Source organism: Herpailurus yagouaroundi, unplaced genomic scaffold (assembly GCF_014898765.1).
Source record: "Herpailurus yagouaroundi ecotype Mexico unplaced genomic scaffold, PumYag 250, whole genome shotgun sequence".
Taxonomy (NCBI): Eukaryota; Metazoa; Chordata; class Mammalia; order Carnivora; family Felidae; genus Herpailurus; species Herpailurus yagouaroundi.
The window spans coordinates 24,097,558-24,106,260 of NW_024412467.1; the positions used below are offsets into that span (position 1 = coordinate 24,097,558).

At 38.5% G+C, this 8,703-nt stretch overlaps 1 protein-coding gene across 4 annotated transcripts in view; it reads left to right on the forward strand.

Annotated features, from left to right (window-relative positions):
- Positions 1–8,703, forward strand: part of GMDS (GDP-mannose 4,6-dehydratase) — a 638,647-nt gene that overhangs the window by 101,900 nt on the left and 528,044 nt on the right. The gene's annotated exons all lie outside the window — the stretch shown is intronic.

Consider the following 8,703-nt stretch of genomic DNA (forward strand, 5'->3'; position numbering starts at 1 on the left):
GTTTTTCATATAAGGCCTTTATTATGTTGAGGTCTGCTCCTTCTAAATCTACTTTGTTGAGAGTTTTTATCATGAACGGGTGTTGAATTTTGTTGGATGCTTTTTCTGAATCTGTGAATATGGTCATATGAGTTTCATTCTTTGTTTTGTTAATGTGGTATATCACTTTGATTGATTTGTGAGTATTGAATCATCTGTTCATCCCTGGAATAAATCCCACTTGATTGTGGTGAATGACCCTTTTAACCTATTGTTAAATGTGGTTTGCTAATATTTGTTGAGAATTTTTGCACATGTTTTCATCAGAGATGTTGGTCTGTAGTTTTGTTTTTTGTAGTGTCTTTGGTTTTGGTGTCAGGGTATTGCTGGTCTTGTAGAATGTATTTGGAAGCTTTCCTTCTGTTTTTTGGAATAGTTTGAGGAGAACAGGTATTAATTCTTTAAATGTTTGGTAGAATTCACCTGCTCATCACCCCATTTGATGAAGCTCATGAGGCCTTTGAAACCTGTGTGACAGTCTCATATACTTATTCCTCAGATTGAAAAGACAGACTCCTGAATACAGGTTCATGAGTTTCTGAATTTCCATACCAATGTGTATTTGTAATTTTTAATGTTATCATTTTGACTGATAGGTACATAGTAGTAGTAATTTTTGTCCGTCTGACATATATTGGTTTTTAGAACTTTAGGTCTTCCATAAAAAGGTAACTGGACAAATGTGCTTTTTTAAATTTAGTTTAGAATATATAGTAACAGGATGAAGGACTTAAAGCAGTCTAGAAGTGATAAGATGTTCTTACAATTACAGTGAGAAATGGGATTCCCTTTCCACTAGAGAGCACATTCTAAACTAACCCAGGAGTTTCCAGGATATAGTTGGGAGGCTATGCTGCTGGCCAAAGGAGTGTGACCATGAGACTGAGCTGTCTTTGAGTCTGTTTCCCAAGTCTGTGTCTGAGGATAATGTTCTGCTGCAAGACTGGTGTGAGTTAAGAACCATGGGACTTGGCAACTATTTTATGAAAGTAAAGGGAAAAAGAAATTACTCTTAATGGCCTCATTGAGTTGCAGTTGTGATCATTAATTTCTTGGTGCCTCTGCTTCTCCAGATGATTTAAAATTATAGTGTCTTTTTTTTTTTTTTTTTTTTTTTGGCTGCCTAGTTGCTTCAAATAGTTACATGTCCTATTGTTGAATGAGCTATTTCTTGGGAGAATTTTTAAGCTGTTTTTTTTTATATTAATTGGGCTTTTGGTTAACTATTTTTATAGTAATGGTAACTTTAGTTTCCCTCTTCAGTTTCCCAAGGTGCCTTCCAGTTTCATAACTTGTGCCTGATATATGTCTGGTGAATATAGCACTACCTATGTTTGAAGTTGTCCTAGATATTAAGAAAGTGGATGATTTTTATTTTTTCCCCTGGAAAGTGGAGTCTAAAATGAAATCTGTAAATTCTCTTTGAATCTCAGTATCTTTTTCAAATATTCTTTCTATCTATGACTTAAAGCTTTTAAGTATTCATATGATATAGTCCCATTATCTCCTGCCAATATAATGTACTCATATAGAATTAAAATTTCAATTATTATTTTTGTACTTTTGTTGACCATAAAGGATCTAGAAATCCATGAAAATCGAGAGTGAACTTTTTTCCTCTAAATATTCAGAAGTAGAGTTTCTTTCATAGTTTTGATTTTGCCTACAGTGGTTGCGTTAAATTTATATTTAGAAATAGAGTCCTTATTTGGCATCAACTTTGTCCCATTTTAAAATAAGCAGTTGATGTGTTCTGGCTAGTATTTGAAGAATGTAACTGATTCAGTCAATTTCAGAAAGTACAGCAAAGACAAGGTGTAGTAGAAAGCTAAATTTGTGGTACATGAAATGAAAACATAGTTAGGGCTTTTTCTAGAGTATCCTCTCTCAACCACATACAAATACAATATGCTAGTTATTGAACATTTATTTGTATTTTCATGGGCTAAAAGCTGACAACAGATGAAACATTCAAATTATGTAAAATGTTCTGGCTCCATATTCTGAGGCTTACATTTTGTTAGTTATGTAGTGGCCCTTTACTTCTCTCCCAGTTTCTTCTACTCAGGAACCTTAGGACTTGAAATGGTACAAGTGAAGCTGTGAGGTATGAACATAGTTTTGGTTTTAGATACTGTTATGGTAAATCGAAACTTTTGTATTCTCACATCTCTATAGTTTGTAGAACATCTGAGTTGAGAAGGGGAAATGAAAGAATTGAAACAATATTGCTAATACATTTGTCCTTCTGAGGAAGGATGGAAAAGAGGAGAAGAATGCAGAAAAAACAAAGATGGAAGAAGCACCTTAGAAAAGTTTGTACCTGCTCAGTGCAGAGGCCTGAAATGATGCCTGGGAAGTATAATCATGCTATAGACTTGCTTCCTGCATCAGCATTGACTAACAGTTACCAATTCTCAAAGGAGGAATGCTTTGGGCTTAGTCATTACAGGCTGGCTAGCTGAGAGCAGGCATTGTAGGTGAAGGATAATGTAAAGATATGAAAGAGCTTATTACATGTGGGGGATGCAGGAGGGGGAATGACAAGACATTAGGTGGAATAGTGAGGGTCTTTCATATCTTCCCATAGAATTACAGTTTTCTGTTGATATAGGGTGACTGTAAATTTGAAGAGGGGTTGATTCTGATTGGTTTTGAATTTTATTTTTATTAAAAAAATATTTTTTAATGTTTAATCATTTTTGAAAGAGACAGAGCATGAGCAGAGGAGGGGCAGAGATAGAAAGAGAGGGAGACAGAATCTGAAGCAGGCTCCAGGCTCTGAGCTGTCAGCACAGAGCCCAGTTTGGGGCTTGAACTAACGAACTATGAGATCATGACCTGAGCTGAAATCAGAGGCTTAAGACCAGTAAGAAAATTACTGTTTTATTTATTATATATGTATATAGTTTATGTATTTATATATCTTTAGTTATAATATCATGTTTCTTCATCTGTAAAATGAGAATGTGAGTTATTTCACAGGCTAATTTGAAGGTTAAAACTAAACAAAATTATAATAGTAATTTTTGTTTTCAGCAGAGGGCCTAGCACAGAGTAACAGCCTAGAAATTGGGAGCTAAAACAATAATAATGTTGCTGTCATTTTTACTGTTAGTATTTTACTGGGAACAGTTGGGACTTTCTTTCCCTAAGAACTTGTATATTACTTTATGGAGTTCCAGTAAGATATGTGTAGGAATGGACTTGTTCTGATTTATTCTGCTTGATACATGATCTGCATTTTCAGGCTGAAGACTGTCTGTCTTCAGTTCTGGATATTGTTATGCCAGTGTTTATTTGAATATTCATTTCCCTCTCTTACTTCTGTTTCTCAATGTGCCTATTGAGTATTATTGGAGTTTGCCCAGTCTATCATTCATGTTTCTTAGTTAGTCTTACATATTTTCAGTCTTTCTGTCTCTATATGAATCATTGTGGATGCCTTCTTTCAGTTTGCTAATTATTATTATTATATTTTTACCTTTGTCAAATCTACTGTTCAAACCATCTTTGAGTTTTTTAACCTTAATGACTGTATATTTTCATTTCTGGAATTTCTGTGTTTCTTTTCCAGAGCTGTCTGTTTTTATTTCATAACATCCTGTTCTTGCATTATGAATTTGGTTTCTTTCTGTATCTCTTAAAACATACTTACTTTAAGTCTGCATTTAGTGTTGTAGCTCAGGAAGTTCTAACCATTTGTTTGGCTGAAATATAGATGGAAAAGTGGCTCACACTGAGTGAGTTAGAAATGCTGGATTGGCCCTTGTTTAATGTAGAGGGAGGGATAAAAATTTTAGGGAGATTGGAATATTAGAATAGATATTTCCTTTAAGACCTGCTCACCCAACCTGGGAGGGCCGAAACAGACCTATCTTTCCCCAGTACTGTGAGAAACAAATTTCTGAGGGAAGCCCCAGAAACCTTGAAGAGCTTTGTGATCTCCCTTCCCTTGTAGACTAGACATTACAGTGGGAACTGTGGTCACTGATTAGGAGAACCTAAGTGCAATGAGAGTAACGGGATCTTGGGGTAACAGTGCCAAGTGGCAGCACTCAGCCACCAAAGACAAGGTAGGGATGACTACTGTAATGGACAGTAGAGTCAGAGTGGAGCTGTGGTATTGGATAGTTGATTGTGGTGTTTCTAGAAGTGAAATAGATAGGAAGCCTACTAAATTCTTACTTGATCTGTATAAGCAGAAATGTTCTAGGTCAAGTGAACAAAAGTCTAACCTGAATTATAAAATTAGAGAGTCACATCCCTTTAATCAGTTACCAGATTTGAATGAGTTTACAGACCCAGAACCCTTCAAATGAAAGAGAGGCTAAGTCCCCTTGAGGAAGGACCCACGTACACTGCCAAAAGTTTATACTGTTAGTTTTTCTCCCAGTCTTCCCCAAAGGGATTTATGGCCTTTTCTAGGGTAACTGTGTACTGGGGAAAAGGATATAATCAGATTTTCACACTCTTAAGTGATTTCAGGAGACCCAAAGTGTCAGTGTGGTCCTTTAGTCACACTATGGACTATGGACTATGGACTTTTGGAAGTCAGGTGATCAATGGATTTTTAACTTTGGTCCATCTCATATGGGCCCAATGGATCCCTTAACCTATCCTGTGGTTATTTCCCAGTATCAGAATGCATACTTAGAGTAGACATACTCAGCAGCTGGCAGAATCCCCACATTGGTTCTTTGACCTGTGGGGGAGGGATATTGTGGTGGGAAAAACTAAGTGGAAGGCACTAGAACTGTTTTTACCTAGGAAAATAGCCAAAAACAATAGTGCATTCCTGGAGGGATTGTGTGGATTAGTGCCACTATCAAGAACTTGAAGGATGCAGAAATTCGAATCACATCCCCATCCAGTTTACCACTTTGGCTTTGTAGAAGACAGATGGATTTTGTAGAATGACAGTCGATTATTGTAAGCTTAACCAAGTGGTGACTCCAATTGCAGCTACTGTACAAAGTATGGTTTCATTGCTTGAGCAAATCAACACATCTCCTGGTATTAGTCTGGCAAATGCTTTTTCTTCATCATGCTTTCAGCTGGCAAGGCCAGCAATACACCTTTACTGTCCTACCTCAGGGATATATCAGCTCTCCAGGCCTATGTCATAATTTTGTTGGCAGGGATCTTGATCACCTTTCCCTTCCACAAGATATCATACTGGTCCATTATGCTGATTGGACCTAGTATATAAGGACTACTCCAGATTTGCTGGTAAGATACTTGCTTGTCAGAGGGTAGGAAATAAATCCAACTAAAATTTAGAGGCCTTCTACCAGTGAAATTTCAGAAATGGGGTGGGGCATGTAAAGATATTCTCTCTTTTTTAAAATTTTTAAATGTTTATTTTTGAGAATGAGAGAGAGAGAGAGAGAGAGAGAGCGAGCATGAGCAGAGGAGGTGCAGAGAGAGAGGGAGACACAGAATCTGAAGCAAGCAAGCTCCAGGTTCTGAGCTGTCAGCACAGAGCCCATTGTGGGGCTTGAACCCATGAACCATGGAATCATGACCTGAGCTGAAGTCAAGAGTCATACGCTTAACTAATTGAGCCACTCAGATGTCCCCTTTAAAAAAAGTTGTTTTTTTTTTTTTTTAATGTAGATATTCCTTCTAAGGTGAAGGATAGTTATTGCATCTGGTCCTTCTTACAAACTGTTGGACCTCTTTGAATTTTATAGGTAACATATTCTTCATTTGGGTGTGTTACTCTGGCTCCTTTACTGAGTGCAGAAAAGTTGCTAGTTTTGAGGGGTGCTCAGAAGAAAAGGCTCTGCAGAAGTTCCAGGCTTTCATGCAAGCTGCTCTGCCAGTTGGGCCATATGATCCAGCAGATCCAATGGCACTTGAAGTATCAGTGAGAGATAGGGATGCTGCTTGGAGCCTTTGGCACACCTGTATAGTCAGATCTGTTGCAACATAGTCCCTTAGGATTTTGGAGCAAAGCCCTGCCATCTTCCGCTGCTAATTACCATTCTCTTCAGAAACATGAGAAACAGCTTTTTTTGGACTGCTAATAGACCTTAGTGGAACACTTGCCAATAGGCCTTGCAATCTGAACTGGATATTATCTGATGAACCAAGCTATAAAGTTGGGTGGACACAACGCACTGTATAATCAGATGAAAGTGCCATATATAAGATCAACTTAAGAAGATCCAGAGAGCACAAAAAAGTTATAAGAAGAAGTAACCCAAGTGCCCATGGTCCTACTATCATTACACTGCCTCCTCTCCCCTAGCTTGTATGTATGATTTTTGTAAGGAGTTCTCTGTGGTAGTGGAAGAGAGGACTTGGGCCTGGTTTATAGATAGTTCTGTAAGTTCATCTGAAAGTGGACAGCTGCAGCACTGCAGCCCCTTTTTAGGACATCCCTGATAGACACTGGTAAAGGGAAATCACCCAGTGGGCAGAACTTTGAGCACCTATTTGATTGTTCACTTTGCTTAGAAGAAGAAATGGCCAGATGTGCCAATGACCAATTCACTGGGCCAGTGGTTTGGCTTGGTGATCAGGGAGTTGGAAGGAACATGATAGGAAAATTGGCTACAAGGAAATTTGAGGAACAGATGTGTGAGTAGATCTCTGATTGGGCAACAAACATGAAAATATTTGTTTCCCATGTGAATGGTCACCAAAAGGTAACCTCAGCAGAGGAAGATTTTAATTTTTTTAAATTTATTTTTACTTTTTTGAGAGAGAGAGAGAGAGAGAGAGTGCACATGTGCACATGCGAGGAAGAGTGGGGGAAGGGCGTGGGGAAAGGGAGGGAGAGGATCTTAAGCAGGCTCCATGCTCAGCGTGGAGCCTGATGCAGAGCTTGATCTCACAACCGTGAGATCATGAACTGAGCTGAAATCAAGAGTCAGATGCTTTACTGATTGAACCATCCAGTTGCCCCAGAGAAAGATTTTAATATATCAAGTTGTTAGGATGACCCATTCTGTGGATACCAGTCAACCTCTTTCCCAGCGACCCCTGTCATCACCCAGTGGGCTCCTGGACAAAGTGGCCATGGTGGCAGTGATGGCATTGTACATGTTCTTAGCAACATGGATTTGTATTCATCAAGGCTGACCTGGCTTTGGGCACTGCTGACTGCCCAATTTGCCCACAACAGAGACTAACATTGAGCCCCTTTATATGGCACCGCTCCTTAAAGGTCATCAACCAGCTACCATGGTCTGAGGCTGATTAAGATTATTTACATTGAACTGCTTCCCTTATGGTAGGAATAGACACTCTGGATATAGATTTGCATTTGCTATATATAATGCTTCTTCCCAACTGCCCTCCGTGGAGTTCCAGAATGCCTTATCTACCATTGTGGTATTCCACACAACATTGCTTCTGATCAAGGAACTCTTTTCACAGCAAATGAAGTGTAGCATTGGGCCAATGGAATTCACTTATTATATTATGTTCCCCAACATCCTGAAGCAGCTGGCTTGATGAACAGTGGCATGGTCTTTTGAAAACTCAGTTGCAGTGCCAGGTGCCCTACCTTGTGGGGCTGGAGCCAGGTTCTCCAGAAGGCTGTATATGTTCCGAATCACCATATGGTGCTGTTTTTCCCATAGCCAGGATTCACAGGTCCAGAATCAAGAGATGGAAATGGAGTGGCACCACTTACAATTACCCCTAGTGACCTAGTAGCAAACTTTTAATTCCTTTTCCCATGACCTTATGCTCTGCAGCCTAGAAATCTTAGTTCCAGAAGGAAGAATGTTTCTACCAGGAGACACAACAATGATCCCATTGAACTGGAAGTTAAGATTGCCACCTGCCACTTTAGGTTCTTCATGCCTCTGATTCAGCAAGCAAAGAAAGGTGTTACAGTGTTAGCTGGAGTGATTGATCCTGACTACCAAGAGGAAATTGTACTGTTGCTCCACAATGGAGGCAAGGAAGAGTTTCTGTTGAATACAGGAGATCCCTCAGGGCATTTCTTAGTATTATATGCCCTGCATTAAGGTCAATGGAAAACTACAGCAATCCAATTCAGGCAAGGCTTTAAATAGCCTGGACCTTCAGGAATGAAGGTTTGGGTTACTCCACCTGGTGAAGAACCATGATGATTTGAGGTGCTTGCTGAAGGCAAAAGAATGAAAGAAGGTAGTTATAAAAAACTAGCTACAGTGACATGATCATTATGGAAACAAGGGCTGTAATTGTCATAAGTAATTTCCTCTTTATTTTGTTAGGCATATACATGTGCTTGTGTGCATGTATGTGTATATACACACAATATGTATATATATAGACACACACACACTATAGAGCGAATATCTTTGTTTTCTTCCCTCTCTTATTCCCTCATAATGTAACTCAAGATGTATTGACTTTATATCATAGTATTTATTTAAATATTATTTATTTTATATCATAGTATTTAACTTAATGGGTTATTAAAGAGGAGAACAAACCTCATTCAAAGACTTTACCTCCTCTTCTCTGGGGAAGGGGTTAATGGATTTTCAGTTGTACAAAGGATAGTTGTATCATGTTAGGCTGAATTATATATTTATTGTTATAATTTATTTGGGGATTTAAGGAGATGTGATGAATATGGGTACTTCCTTGAGAAGGAGTACACTTGTGATATAAATTTTATGTGTCAACTCAACAGGATTCTCTGACCTTTGGTCA